The sequence below is a fragment of the Meleagris gallopavo genome, chromosome 1, assembly GCF_905368555.1.
Source record: "Meleagris gallopavo chromosome 1, MGAL_WU_HG_1.1, whole genome shotgun sequence".
NCBI classification, from domain to species: domain Eukaryota; kingdom Metazoa; phylum Chordata; class Aves; order Galliformes; family Phasianidae; genus Meleagris; species Meleagris gallopavo.
Genome location: NC_139404.1, coordinates 181,479,578 through 181,495,962, shown reverse-complemented (window position 1 = coordinate 181,495,962; position 16,385 = coordinate 181,479,578). Strand labels below are relative to the sequence as shown.

Sequence of the window (16,385 nt, the reverse complement as noted above, 5' to 3'; positions counted from 1 at the left end):
CTGTTAAGGCTAATTGTTAAAATAATATGACCAGTAATTCTAAAAGAATACATTCCCAAAACATATAATACTTTAATGAATACATGTTAACTGAGTGTGGTGAACTGATGCTGAGAATGACAGTGTCTTTTATTTTTACGTTTTTACCATCTGTTCTAATGATTTATTCATACTAAGTAAAAAGGCAGGTGAAACTTCAGAATAGAGATAAATAGCAATGGAAATGTGCTGAATTGGGTTGTGATTGTGAAAATGAGATCAATGTTAACTCTAATATTCAGGCAATTGTTAACATTCAAATGACACCTTCACATGCTATTATATGGTCTCGAGGTGCAAAATGTTGAAGATATAATTTATATCTATTTTTAACTGAATAATGATTTCCACTCTGTCCTCAGACATTCATCCCTTATTATGAATACTAATAGAAAAATATTTATGTATATTTATGTATATTTTGGCTTTTCATTCACAGCAAATTTTAAGGAGAAACTCTGATGAAAGATGTCTTCATCAAAGATTCTTGGAAGCTGCTAAGCTTTCACAATAGTTTTTATTATTTCTAAGTCTGTATTATTGAGTAAGTTTCCTATAAGTTAGCAGGCTTGGCTGAGCTTTGGTTTCATCCCACATAGCTGTTCCCTTGGGAAATTGGAAGTCCGAAAGTCAAAAGCCTGCATTTTTACAAGCAGTTCAACTTGATCAACTTCTTGAATTTTTTCCTATGTTCCAAATTATCAGTAAAAGGAGAGAACATTTTAAATAATATACTGTATCAATCTCCAATGTCTATATAAAAGAAAAAATAGAAAAAATTGATTGTATACAGTAGAGAATGTAAAGGACCATGAAGCTGGAAAAAGTGGAGACAACTGTCACTGCATATATGTAACAAAGATACCGACACAAAAATAACGAAAAATAGCGACATGCAAAATCCAGTTACTGGTAACTATTAGTAGATGCAATTGTACGTCTTAAGAGTCAAAAAAATTCAGTGATGATTTGCTATCTCCAATTATAAAGTGTATAAAGTTATGTCTATTTTGGAGGTATGGAAATCAAAATCAAACAGAAGTTAAGGTGTTACCCACTCTTTGTCACGTGAGATGAGTTACTACAAGAATCAGTTTTCTTTAAAAGCTCTGCAGATGAGGATATACTTCAAGACAATTTTAATGTAAGTTCATGTTTTTCTGCTTAGTATCCATGGGAGCTAAAATGTGTGTCAACATAGATTACAAATGGTGTTCTTTTAAATCGTGGTGAACAGGAGGTCCCTACAGCTCAGAGTTCCTTATATAGGCAACATGACGTAGAAATCAGATCATTGTCTTCACAAGAAAAATGTCTTATATGTTACAGTACAAATCTGGTTACAAGTGAAAAGGGGATACACCTCATATATGCAGATAAGAATTTACTAGTGATCTATTTTTTATTTGCAAGCCCTTAAAAATATAATTTGTCACAGTATAAGGAAAATGAAGCTGGAAGAAACCATTATCTGTAAAAAGAATACAGGAACACAGAACCAAGAGGCAGAGGTGTTTGTGTGAAATAATTCCTCTTAAACTATTATAATAAAAAAATATAAATTAAATTTTAAATAAAAATAAATCCAAAGTGGCATTTCTATTTTATTCTGAGTACTCTGATACCTTTGACCCATGGGATATTTTTTACAAGCACTTTTCCAACAATTAAATATAATGAAAATCTCAGTACTTCCCAGACCTATAAAATCTTTGTAGCCGCCTTATGTACAAAAGGTTCAAAATTGTAGTTGAAAAGGGAGCAGAAATAAATAACATGGGATTATTTGTTTAAAACTACAAAATTTGAATGATTCTTGACATTTTTGGTTTGAGGAGGACGCATTGCAAGAGACAAAACAGAAAGAATTAACAAAAATAATGGTTATCTTCACACCAAAAAGACCCTTCATGCAGTCTTTCTACTCACATTCCCAAAAGGAAGCATACAGTTCCAAGGAGATGTAAAATACTACAGTTGATTCAGTTTCTGCAAGACATGTTCTTTGAAACATAAATCTAATTTAGTTTGTCTAAAAGTCCTTCCATCCAGCCTCCACACCACTGAATCACATGCTTTGGAAGCTATACAACAGGTCTTACTACTGTGCCTAGTAGGGTAATTGTGTTTTTGTGATATTCGTCTCCATTCACTGAAATCAATGCAAGACGCTCCTGTTTGTTGGCCTACAACAGTAGCATCACAATTAAATTCTCTGCAGTACCCTATTTGAATCAATAAGGGGCCAAGAGGTCTTGACAAGCTATATTTTTTCTAATTTTGACTTTGATGACTAAGCAGGTGCCCTGGTGTCTGACCACTGATTCTAAGAGAGGGAACTGTCAAGTTGGAGGCCAATTTTGTGCTATTAAACACATCAGAGTTTGTAATTAAAGAAAATGACGGAGTGCTATATTTTTCATCATAAAGTAAAGCAATCTTTCTACCTACATTAAAAATAAAATGAAGGGTACAGATGCACTGGAGATATATGCACTAATTTTTTATTTTATTTTATTTTATAGAGTACACTGAAGCTTTAATCATGATAATTATCATTCCATTATGTATAGAAGCTGATATCCTTTTATTTCTCCTGAATTTAAAAATTTAACAGAACATTTTATTAATTATTTTTTTCAATTGCATGATCCAGACCCATTTACTATTAATTACAGTGATTGATAAAATATATTTTTAAGTAAACACACCCATTTCAACAAGTCTTTTCTTTATCATTCAAAGATGACCAAGTGTTGATCAGCCCCAACTCACTTTTGTGTTAAGAAACATGAATTAGAATTTTTAAATTATGACAAGGGCATTTGACAGAAGCATGCATATCTATGAAAGCAGAAAAATGAATTACCTCAAATCCAATAATTTTTTTTCATCATACGTCTTGAAATGCTACAACACTTGTTTCCTATACATGCTAATATATGTTTAGGATGTCTGTGAAAATATGTGCTACTGACTTCTAGAAAGCTCTTATCTGCATGCAGTTTAAGGTATAATTTAACACAGGTAGCATAATTATTAGGAGAAATATACTGATTTCTTGAAGAATTGTGACCTATTTTCAATTTCCAAATATAGAAACTGATTTGAAATTGTTTAATAATAGTGATTTCTCCTGATTTTGTGAAAGTGTTTTTTTTTATGGGATTGGGCAACAAATTATGGCTCATGTGTTAAATACATACCAGTAAATCCAGTAAAGGAGCTGTTGGCTCAGCAAACTAGTTGCTCAAAGTAAAGGAGAAACTTGATAAATAAAAATAAATTTGAACTTTGAAATAGGGAAAGAGACACAGAGATATTTAGCCCAGAGTCATATGAAGAAATTATTTTTGAAGGGAAGTCATCTATTCCAATCTCTGGCTCAAATTAGGACTAGCTTCAGCTTCTCAGAGTTGTTCAGCTCACATTCAGGAATTACCAGAAAATGTCAAATATCAATACAATAGGTTTTGAAGTCTTAAGACACTAAATACCAGTATTACATCACATCAGTAAAATCTGAACTTTCTATAACATGTCTGGAGATGAGAGGATGGTAGATATCAGGCCTTTCTTCATTTGTCCAAGGTCACACAGAGCTTTCTTGTCATAACAGGGCATTTAACAAGTCTCACCCTAAAAGTTCTGTTTTCTGGAACTTGCCATTTGCATTTCAATTTTCACAACTTGTCTTAGCTTTCTCAGGAATTATACTGAAATTTCTTTGGATTGAGTAGAATGCTTTTGTTTAAATTATTTATTTCTTAGGAAAGTCTTATTTTCATGACATTTTATTGCAATAACATCGTTCATGTACTAGAATATCCTAAAGATTTTTCTCAACAGCTCTTTTGCCTTAAAACACATATTCCAGTAGAATTCTAGGTCATTTCTGAAAACATGAAAAGGAATTAAAATTGCTTAGGAATTACTTTATTAGCTGATTGAAGAAACTTTTACAGTTTAAGTAACAGTACATTAATTTTATTGGGCAATTAATACTATTGGAGTCTTGAAAGATATATACAGAGAGAAAGTATATTAATAGATTGATAGATCTCTATAATGATAAGCAAGAAATTTGCATGTTTTGCAATAAATATTTAGTAGTACTACGGAAGTGCATTACCTGTTATTTGATTTTTTTTAAATTGCCAATTTTTATCACTGTTGCTTTCTATTTACATTTTCTTTGTCTTGGCAAACTCCTTTGATCTAAAACCTGGCATATTTAATGCTACCAGAAAAGTTTGGCAAAGCTTGAAGACAACTGACAAATAATAAATATTAAGTATAAGAATTATTAAAATGTCCCCTAACTAAAACTAAGCTTACTTAATGTTCCCATTATTCATTCAGGAGTGATTTTCTACTGGAGTATTATATTTTCTATGGATTTTTATCTCAAAATTTGTATTCCAGATAACTGGCACCATATATACACTAAGCTTGCTCTAATTAAATGCCTTTTCTGTTAGGCTCGTGTAAATAGTTTTCTCAGTGGAACTGAAAATTGATAATCTGACAGAATATCATGCTGTCACTATCTTTAAATATATATTAATTTCCAGAAACTCCTGTAAAGATAATAAAATCTGTCTGTTTTGACTAATTGGAAAATAATTTTTTTCATGCTTATCCCTGTTTTTTGTGAAGTGTTTTAAGAATGACAATTAAAAAAAACATGAAGAACATATTACAAACCACTCTCCAACTCAGATAATGTCAGAAGAGAGAAATTCAAAGCTTATCTTGCTTGGATGTTACTGAAGGGTCAAAATTTGAGATATTTTAATTGCTTTCATGTCTCCTTTGACTTTCAAAAATGGTTGAAGAAATAAAAGCTTGAGAAGTAATAAACTGAGAACAGCGTTAAGATTTCCTTTCTAAATATAAAGGCATTTTATTCAATTTGTATAACAATATAAAATTTAATCTCTTATTCTTCTTGTTTTTTCATTAAAATAAATATTTTTAAAAAATCTATCTTAGGACATTCTGAAAGAGGAAAAAAAAAACATTACAGATATATGGTGTATGTTTAAATGTAAAAAATATAGGCATTTATATCTGCATTTTAACATCTCTTACTACAATGAACCTGATAAATGAGAAGTCTTATGAATTCAGAGAATTTGATGTGGCAACTTACAGAATAAAGAATTGCCATGCCTGCCCTGAATCTAGTAATTCTTAAGTTCTATCCACGGTACTTAGTGATGCTAAATGTTGATGATCATAGAATCATAGAGACATAGAATGGCCTGTGTTGAAAAGGACCTCAAAGATCACCTACTTTCAACCCCCCTGCTATATGTAAGGTCACCAACCACTAGACCAAGCTGCCCAGAGCCACATCCAGCCTGGCCTTGAATGCCTCCAGGAATGAGGCATCCACAACCTCCTTGGACAACCTGTTACAGTGCATCACCACCCTCCGAATGAAAAAATTCCTCCTAATATCTAACCTAAACCTCCCGTCTCAATTTAAAACCATTCCCCCTTGTCCTATCACTATCTATCCTCATAAACAGCCATGTTTATATGCTCACTTCAAGTACTGGAAGGCTGCAATGAGATCTCCTCAGATCCTTCTCTTCTCCAAGTTAAACAAGCCCAGTTCCCTCAACCTTTCTTCATAGGAGAAGTGCTCCAGCCCTCTGATCATCTTAGTGGTCCTCCTCCAGACCCACTCCATGTCTTTCCTGTACTGAGGATGATCTCTACATTCCAATTATATAAGTGCAATTAGTACAAGTAGAGGAAAAATTCATCATGCATCACAAAGGTAATAGTAATTTAATACAGATTTATGGGCATAATTTTGAGTAAATCATACCTTCATCCAAGAATTTGTGCTGCCATTGAAAGACGGTCCTTCTACTGCTTCAACTCTCATGTAATGAAAATATGTTAATTCAGGTAGAATTAATTGAAAAGACTAGGAAAAGTTTAGATTACTTTTACTGGAATACCTAAATCAATTTATTTTTTAGAATGTATTTCAGATTCTTAACCACTTTCATTAATTTCATAGGTGTACATTATATTGCTGGATATGCTAAAACCCATAAGTATATTCTGAAGTCATTAAAAAGGTCATCCAGGATAATTCATCTACTTGTTTCACAGCTGTTGTTAGCTATCTTGAAACCTGAATGGTAGTATGGCATATGTGTTTATTCTAGCAATAATGGAATTTCATATAAAAATATATTTTTTTGATTGTGTTAATATATGCCACATGTATTTAAATAGTGATTTTATTAAAATAAAAAAAAAAAGCCTTAGAAAGAGTAGTTTGGTTAGATAAAATATGTTCTGGAGAACTGGTTTTTAATTGATATTCTTGGATTTATAGAAAGACCTGTGCAGAAGATCTCTTGTTATATATTTTCTTGGTTTTTACTAGTACTAGCTTTCAGTCGATAAATAACTGTAGGAACTTTTTAGTTCTGCGCCTTCATGGGCACACACATAAGCACATTTCTACATGCTCACTTTGTAACTGTGCTATTTTGTGTAGTCAACATAAATTCAAATAATTTTCATTTGTCATAATCCAGTAGTTTACTTTTTCACTTACACAGGAAAAAGAAAAAGATGTGCTCATCCTACATAGCGGTGATGGGTTAATATTTTAAAATAAAGAATTTAAGGAAAACAATGCATTGGAACACTGATTTTCTAAAGTGATATGAGTCAAATATTTAGTTATAGGAACATATTAATTGTTGCAGCTCTGAGTTCTTTAATTCATTTTTAAGTCTGCTCTTTCTACAATATTTTCTACACTGTTTGCAGCAAGCTAATTCCTTGAAAATTCCTAGAAATGCTAGAATTTTTTTTTTCCTGTAACCAGATTCAAAATCCAATCTAACTTATTTCTCCTTTTTTTATCAAAGTCATAATTAAAATTCAGAAAAAAATATTTTCACGTTTCCAAGGTAATATGATGACGTTGTAAAAAGCCAGTGAGTCTGTCATTCAAAAATAAGATACCAGCAAAAGAGGCAAATCCTTTCAAAAAGAGTTCAACTCAAATTTTAAGAAGATATTCTGCTGCTGCTGCTGCTTTAATTAATCTACTGTAGATTTCATTTCTGTCTGCTAGTGTGATTCCACTTGTACATAAAGGTGTTATAAATATTGATGATAATTGTTAAACATGATACAGTGTTCACTGTTAGCAGCTCATCTACTCAGGAGATAATTCTCTTCCCTGGGAAATCTCAATCAATCACAAGAAGGCCCCTGTCAAGGGAGAGGAGAGAGGAAGGGGAAAGTGGAAGGCACAAGGAAATACAAAGGGGAAGAGAAAAGCAGGGAAAAGACATTTTGATTCAAAACGCTAGCACAGTTTTGATGTACATAAATAGCCTGGTCATCCTCATTTTCTGTCTGTTTGTTTTACAGTGTGCTTTTAATATAAGCTGGTCATATCTGCGGTCACATCAAACGGGATGTAGCTATGAAGCTGAGACAAGTGATTCTCCCTCTGTATTTTTCTCTCCTGAGAAATGAGCTGGAGTACTATTCTATTCACCTCTGGGCCCCCCAGCAAAAGAACAGTTAGAGTGGGTTCAGAGTAGGACTACCAGAATGATGAGAGGGATGGAGCACCTATTCTGCTGGATAAATACTGAGAGAGCTGGAGTTGTTCAGCTAGGAGGAGTGAAGAAGGCTGGAAGGCATGACTGAATTTTTTGATAGTCTTATGTGGAGCCAGGAGTTGAACTCAATGATTCTTACGGGTTCCATCTAACTCAGAACGTTCTGTGATTCCATGATTCTCTCATTTTGTGATTTTGTGAACATATTGATTTGAATATAAAAATGAAGAATTGACAATTTTTAAATAGATAATCAGAGAATCACAGAATGATTGAGGTTGGAAGTGACTTCTATGACATAGACTTCTACATTCATCTGGTCCAACCCTTGTTCCATGCACAGAGCAGGGTGCCCAGGGACACTGAGAAGAAATTAAAAAGAAAGGAAAAACATGAAAAAGCACACGGAAGCAGTAGTATCTGCTTAGCAGGGCCAACATTTTCATCTGATTTTATAAGGCATTTCCAAATAAAGCAGCATTCCCTCCAATTTACTTCAGGTTCAATCACAAGTGAACTTCTAAGGTTAATGGACAGCAGCAAGGGAAGGGGAATGGAGATGAAGATGGTCAGAACACCACGCATGAGGAGAAAGAAGTAAAGAAAGATGTAAAGAGTTTTCTGGGACAGACAGTTGCCCTATCTGCAACCTGTGTAGGATTTATCTGGGTGCAAATACTAATGTGGTTTGCAGTAACGTTTCTTTTTTTTATTATTTTAAATAATATCTTTGGCATTCATTCTTCAGCAGTTTTAAACCTAGGATCTGGTCCAACCAGCACATTTTGTCTATCATAATTTTAACACAACTTTAATTAAAATGGTATTTTTAGCAAGAAATTTTGCTGCACTTAAAGCATTCAAAGCATGTATCTGCTCCCGAGCCTTCAGTTAATAAATAAAGAAATGTACTCTCTTGAACTTCCTCAGATTTTTAGGCAACCGATCTTAACATTTACTTCTGATTTGTATCTCATTTACTCCACCTGTTTAATTTTCATAGAACTGTGGCACCTGTGTGTCAATACTCAGTGTACTTTACTCATATTATGATTCCACGAGAAAGTACTATAAATGACATAACAAAGCCACAGTGGACACCACCAGTGAAACTTTCTTCCCTCTGCAGTTACAATGCTACTGCAAAGTAACTTCCTCTAGATTTGTTGGCACTTCAGTTTCCTTTTGTCCTTTGTTAGTTACAATCACTGTGTATTGTCTGATCTTTACTCGTGCATTGCCCATTCTTTTGTAGTGGCTTACTAAGCAATGCTATTTTCTTTGCCACTCTTAATAGACTACTCTTCTCTAATTGAAGGAACTCTGCTAGCTGAGAAGCAGCATTTTCCCAAATAAAAGTGCAGTGACAAGCAGGAGACAATTTATTGTAATGTTTATACAATGACTCACTGTTTGACTTCGTGCAAATCACTTAGGAGGTCCAAATTTACAAGCACCTGCACAAAGTTTGGGTGTCTCCATTGTTTTACCTACCACAGTTTTGTTCTGAGAGTGCTCAATGCAGAGAACAGCATTTAAAGGTAGTAATAGTGACAGGTGTTTGACGTACTCAAAAATCAGGATAACATTAAAGTGTTTCAAAGTCAGCATCTTAAAATACCAGGTAATTCCAAGCATATATTTTTAATGTTACTTTGAATAATTTCCCCTCTCTGCAAATAGGAAATAATAGCCCTCACAAGGTCTGCTGATTGCAAATTTTTGCAAAACTTTTCAGGGTTGCTTGTGTTATAGCACAAGACATTTACTCAGCCATATTAGTATTATTAAATTACATGTACTGGAAACATTTCAAACAAGAACAGATGGAAATAATCCAGCTGAAACTTAGACTCAGTTTATTAGACTGTGGCCGTTTGCCAGGACTTTTGATAAACAAAATTTAGTCAGCCACTACACATGGATTCATGCTGTTGGGTACCTTATGAGTTGAAACAAAAAGTTAATTAGTTATAAACCTATTTTTCTTCCTAAAAAAAGTGACATACATCTGTGAAAAATCATTTGTGGTTATAAAGGGGAAATAAAGACTCAAGTTAAATAGAGTTGAAAGTAAGTATTTCGCCACAGTTTAAAATAATCCAAGCAAATAGATGTAAAAGAAGTTGTGCTCAGAGGAGCTCATCATGATATGATTACTTACATTGGCAACCAGCAATGACAGTGTGCTGGCTACCAAAAGGTATTGATTTACTGACAGTGACAGCAGCAGCAGTTTCAGGTAACATCTTTGGTAGCAAGTTGCAGCAATGTGGCCTTGTCTGTGAAAGTGAAGATCTTGTTGGAGTAAGCTTGATACCAGTGAACAAACTTGCTCACAGTTTCTTTCTGTCATCACTGTGACCACTTTACTTCATCGGTGCAAACATAGTTGCCTGATAGTACATTTAGGGAAGATTAAACTGACAAGAAAACGTATTTAAAAAAAAAAAAAAAAAGAGTAATCTCAGTAGATAAATCATAGTGTAAATTATGATTTGAAGGAATACAATCCTAAATTTTAGTTGTGTGCATAAACCATACGCACAGCATGGTTTTATTCATCATTTACCTTCCATAGGCTTCTCTGTTGCTGATAGAGAAGCAAGAAACAGAAGCTAAGCATGAAACTAGCTATAAACATTTGCCCACTGGACAGATTATCTAGATTATCTTCTTTTGGAGCTAAGTGTGTGACAATACATTAGTAAGAAATATCTGGTAGACACTGAAACAAGAGGCAAAATTTACGTGGCTTGTGTACATCAAGACGTCCTGTAAATATAGTGACGAATCTGTTGCTATAGCCTTATGACCACAAGGGCACATGGTTGCTCATGGCCAACCTGCTGTCCACCAGTACACCCAAGTCCTTCTCTGCAGAGCTCATCTCCTGCAGGTCAGCCCCTAACCTGTACTGATGTATGCAGTTATTCCTCCCCAGGTGCAGGATTTTACACTTGCTCTTGTTGAACCTCATCAGGTTCCACTCTTCCCAACTGTCCTGGTCTCGTTGAATGGCAGCACAGCCTTCAGGTGTGTCAGACAATTCTCCCAGCTTTAAATCAACAGCAGACTTGCTGGGGGCGGGTTCTATTTGTTTATCCAGGTTGCTGATGAAGACGTTGAACAAGACCGGACTCGGACTCAGAACCAATCCCTGGGGAACATTGCTCGTTACAGGCCTCTAACCAGACTCTGCACCACTTATGTCACCAATCTAAGCTCTGCCAATCAGACAGTTCTCAATTCACCTCACTGTCCACTCATCTATCCCACATTTTCTAAGTTTCATAGCAAGGATGTTTTGGGAGATTGTGTCAAATACCTTGCTGAAGTAAAGTTACACAACATCCACTGCTCTCTCCCCCTTTACTCAGCCATTGATGACACTACAGGAGGCTATCAGTTTGGTCAAGCATGATTTCACTTTTGTTCCAATCCATGTTGACTACTCCTGATAACCTTCTTCTCTTCCAATTGCTTTCAGATGACATCTAGAACAAGTTGTTTCATCACCTTTCCAGGGATGGAAGTGAGGCTGAGTGGCCTGTAGTTCCCTGGATTCTCCTTCTTGCCTTTTCTGAAGACTAAAGTAACATTGGCTATCCTCCAGTTTTCATGCACCTCTCCAGTTTGTGAAGACCTTTCAAAAATGATAGAGAGCAGTTTAGCAATCACCTCTGTGAATTCTCTCAGCAAGTGTTCATCCCATTGGGACCCATGGATTTGTGTGCACTGATTTTGTCTAGATGCTCTCTGTCCAGTTCCACTTAGATCAACAGAAAGTCTGCCTTTATCCAGACACTCTCTCCTACCTCCAGGGTCTGAGATTCCTGAGTGATAGTCTTAGCAATAAAGACTGAAGCAAAGATGGCATTCAGAATCTCTGCTTACTTAGCATACCCTCTTAACAAAGCATTCTTTTCACTTAGTACAGTGCCCACATATTCCCTACTATTCCTTTTACTGTTGACATTTCTAAAAACTTTTCATGTTATCCTTTACCTCCTTTGTATGGTTTAGTTCCAACAGGGCCCGAGCCTTCCTTGTTGTATCCCTACAGGCCCTGATAAAATTCCTATATTCTTTCCAGATGAGCAGGCCCTTTTTCCAATTCTCGTGGACTTTCTTCTTTCCTTTCAGTTTATCCACGAGTTCCTGCAGTGTATGAAAAAACAGTTTTTCATACTATTTATCACCAAGGATAATGCACGTGTTTGAATTAAATTCTTAGATTCACAGGTTTTTAAAAAATATTCCTGGATATTGAATCTTTTAACCACAGAAGGCTAAAAATCACTCTCAGGTTCATAGTCTGCTGCTCAGAATGTTATCCTCTTTCACTTACTTGACTTGTGTGTATAGGTAACAGATTCCAACCACTGCAGGATTTGGCTTTTAGTTTCTAAGGGGAATAATTTTCTTCTTATGCATGTAAGTTTGGAATTGTACTAAGCTTTTCTTGAGATCACCAAACTACTGCCCATCACATAAGTATGGAATTGGTTTCACAGTTTCAACTATAAATACTCTGCTAAGCTCCATGAAAATACATGATTACATAATTAATTCCTGTATGGATACACACAAAGCAGAAATTAAAAGATAGTGCGAGTTGTGAAAAATCTCCTAGAGTAGTTTTAAGTGTTGAAGATCTATTGCAAAATATTTCATCTTTTAAATCACTGAAATGTGACAGCCTGTGTATTAATCAGTGCAGTTGCTGAAGAGTCTGAGAAGAAATTTGTTACCTTTAAGACTTCTTGGTGTAACTGCCCCTGTGTTCCTTCTCAGATTCCCTTTTAATCTTCACCTGTGAAGACTGTGTGGTATCAGCAGTAGATGAAAGCAAAAAACAAAACAAACAAACAAACAAACAAAAAAAAACACAATGAAAACCAAACATAGAAGATACTAAATGGAAAGCACTGCACTAAGAACTCAAAGGCAGTCTCAAAATATTCTTGATGGAACTGCCTGTTCTTTTTCTTTTTAGAACAAGCATATTCTTCAGTGCAGCCTAGAATATAAGGAATCCCAGAGGGCACATAGTAACACAGTTATTTTGATTTTAATGGAAACTGTATTTGCTGAGGAGGGTGCTATCTGCCTTGCAGTTCACTGGGTAGCCTGGTAGAGCAGCAGGAACAAGGATATGGAGTACTTCTCACTTGTAGTACAGACACAGTGAGACCTGCTTTGACTGTCTAATTATTCCTGAAGTTTCCTCGAGAACGATGTGGAGGCACTATATTTCTTAAAGAGGCTTCTTTCTTATACATAGCTGATGTTGGCCTGACACGTTTTCAAATTAGTATCTGCAAGCTCACTTGACTCAATAGGAGAGAGGCTAAATGAAGTGGGAGGAAGGTTTAATTTAACTACTTCCAGAAGCAAAGTGAAATTACTGAATAGGCAAGTGAGAAAAAGTTAACTATTTTTTTCTGAACAGTGCTGCCTCAGAAGTAGTAAATTTGTTTAATAGATGGAAAAGGGCAAGTCGGTCATCAGAATGTGCTAAAAAAAATGAAGGGTATTGTACTTATATATGGAATGAAACTGTAGAAAGGAATCACTTTCCTGTGAGAAGACAAAAGCAGGAAAAAGAACCGTACTATTTTTAGTGCAGTAACTAGAACTGTAGCTATATTTTTTTAGCTACCTACAGCAGATCTCAATCAAATATGTCCCTAAACCTATTACTTCTCCTTGTCCCTCTCCTATCTTGCCCTTCTACAATATTTAATAAATTTATCACTGCTTCCCCTTTGTAACATATAAAAATTCACTGATTCTTAAATGGTCATCAAAAGGCATGTAATTTGTCTTGTCTGAGGTTCCCTGGCAGACTGCACAGCCCCACAGTGAGCTATTCTTCATGGCCTTCCTGCATAACCTTTTTGTGGATACTGATTCCACACCTCTCTTCTGCTCTAATTTCCTGTTCACTCTACAGCATATCATCTATTTGTCACAGAATGTGGGAAAGTATAAAACTCTGCAGCTGGTGTACTCTAAGGATTGCAAATAGCCAAAGGAAGGTTTGAGACCTTTGAGTGTAATGGGCTGTAAAAGTAAAAGCTGTGATTTATAGTTTCTTCCAGTTACTGAAATCTAATGACCAGCCCACCTTCTGTGGAATTCAGTGATGTGAAGATGTTTATATCTGATAAGAAGTTTGAATAAATTGTGGTCATTTTCCTTTTCCTTTTAATGCATCATATTTTTCTGTCACCGTTCAACCTTTTTTTCACAATGATTTTTGTGACCTTCAGTTCAAAGCTGAAAATAATATGCACAGATTTATTATTTTAAAAGCAAAGTAGATGAATTATTCCTGTTTCTTCAGCTTAAATCAGTCTAAAAGTGAAAAATATTAATATGTAGGCACATAGCTATGCATAAATACACAATAAAAGTGTATGTCATGCATGTACTCACAGATGTTGGGTATATACCACTGTAATTTATGTAAGAGAAAGATTAATGATTAATCAGATTAATAAAATATAGGAATTAGTTCCAAAAGGTATTGTGAGAGTGTGAAATTATTATGTGCAGTTTATTTTTATGGAGAAAAAAAAGAGCCATTCCTTATATGTAAGTTCTATATTTGTTCTATTATTTTTATTTATTATTATTATATAATTTAAGTCCTAACTGTCTCCTTGAGGCTTTCTTATTAGTCCTTATTAATGCTTTAAACAGAAAAAGTAAGAAAAGAACTCTATTAGGAGGAATAAGCTGAAATTGCTCTGTACACTCTCTTGATATCTACCCCTACCTGAATGCAAAGGTTGGTTTCATTCAGGAGTATGGCTAGTTCTCACAAACCTCGGCCTTCCAAAAGGATTCAATTACTTTTTCCTCTGCATCAAAGATGCTTAGAGGCATTTTTATATGTTTGCCTGTATGCACACAACTTGCTAATTCTTCACTGGTTTTCAAGTGAATGCTTTGTCTGAATTTAGCACTTAATGTGAAGTGAATAAAATCCTGCAAAAACTTGACTGTTTTCTACATGGTGAGCATCACAGAAGTGTGAGCAGCCTGCCTTCATCCTACCTCACAAATCTAAAGGTTATTGGACTGCAGACATGTCTTTGAATCTTTCAAGTAGTATGGGATTCAGTAATATCTATGAAATTGGTAGTTACATCTACCACAATGTCTTTGGTAGAACTTTAGACATATAATGTGGTACATAACAATAATATAGACTTCTATGACTAAGAAAGGTAATTAGAATGTCTGTCACATTTATTTATTTATTTATTTATTTATTTATTTATTTATTTATTTATTTTTATTAGGCCTAAAATTATTTAATAGATATAGTTCCCAGCTGCTGACTGATTCCCAGGAAAAAGGTTTATGTGGAGAACAATTGGAACAAGAAAACATTCTTGTGACTCCTTTCATTAGGATAAAGTACTGAGAAAGTCAAGGCACAAGAAAAACAGAATTTAAAAAAAAAACAACTTGTTTTAGATGATTTTGCTGTATTTACTGTTTAGTTAGTTAAGGCTGCTGCTGCAGGAAAAAAAGAACTCTTTTTCAGCCTCCATCTGAAAGTTAATTAACCCAGGAGCTCACATGCTGTCACAACAGTGGGATGATTTTTTTTTTCTTTTGTAATTGAAGATGCTAACAATTGTTCAAATTCACTAAAACAGTTATGTTTTCTATGTTGCCAATTTAACTTAATGGCTGGCTATTGGGGTAGAAAAAAATTAATTCAAACAATAATTAGTTTAAGGAAGTATTATGCTGTGTTTTTTTAGGAGGATAAGCTAAATGGTGACGCATGCCCATAGCATCATTTCAAATGGCTCATTTGAAAACAAATAGATTAGTAATAGTTTTAATTGCATGTTATCTGTAAAAGGCTACTTATTAATATTAAGATGATATGGAAAAATCATCTTTAGAAAAATACTCATGAGATAGTTTAAAATCCAAACAAAAACTATTTTAAATCCTTTTCATGTGTCATAAATGACACAATAAACATGTAAAGTTTCTTTTCTCTTTCTTCTAAATACTACTCCTTATTTATAGGACAGCAAGTCATAGAATCATAGAATCAAAGAATCATTAAGGTTGGAAAAGGCCAATAAAATCATCTTGTCTAACCACCAGCCCTCACTACCATGACTACTAGCCATCACCTCTCAGTGCCATATCTACAAATTTTTTGAATACCTACAGGGACAAATCAAATACTTCCTTGGGCAGCGAATTCCAGTGCTTGGCCTCTCTTTCAGAGATTTTTTCCTAATATCCAATTTGAACCTCCCGTGGTGCAACTTGAGGCCATTACCTCTTGTCCTATCATATTTACTTGGGAGAGTAAATTAACTTCCACCTTACTACAGCCTCTTTTCAAAACATTGTAGAGAGCAAGAAGGTCTCCCATGAGCCTCCTCCAGACTAAACAATCATAGTTACCTCAGACATTCTTTGTAAGACTTGTGCTCCAGACCCTTCACCAGCTTAATTGCACTAAAAAGAACTTCATTACTATTGTTTTGTTTGTTTAATTCATATAATGGAATCATAGAACGGATTGTGTTGGAAAGGACCTTAAAGATAACTTCATTCCAACCTCATGCCATGGTCAGGGTTGCTACCCACTCAGTCAGACAGCCCAGGGCCACATCCAATCTGGTCTTGAACAAAGACCCAACCAATACTGCCATATCACGCAATATACATGGAATGAAA

The 16,385-nt window shown here is 34.7% G+C and overlaps 1 protein-coding gene across 1 annotated transcript in view; it reads left to right on the top strand.

Annotated features, from left to right (window-relative positions):
- Positions 1-16,385, top strand: part of CNTN5 (contactin 5) — a 591,619-nt gene that overhangs the window by 166,935 nt on the left and 408,299 nt on the right. The window lies entirely within an intron of this gene.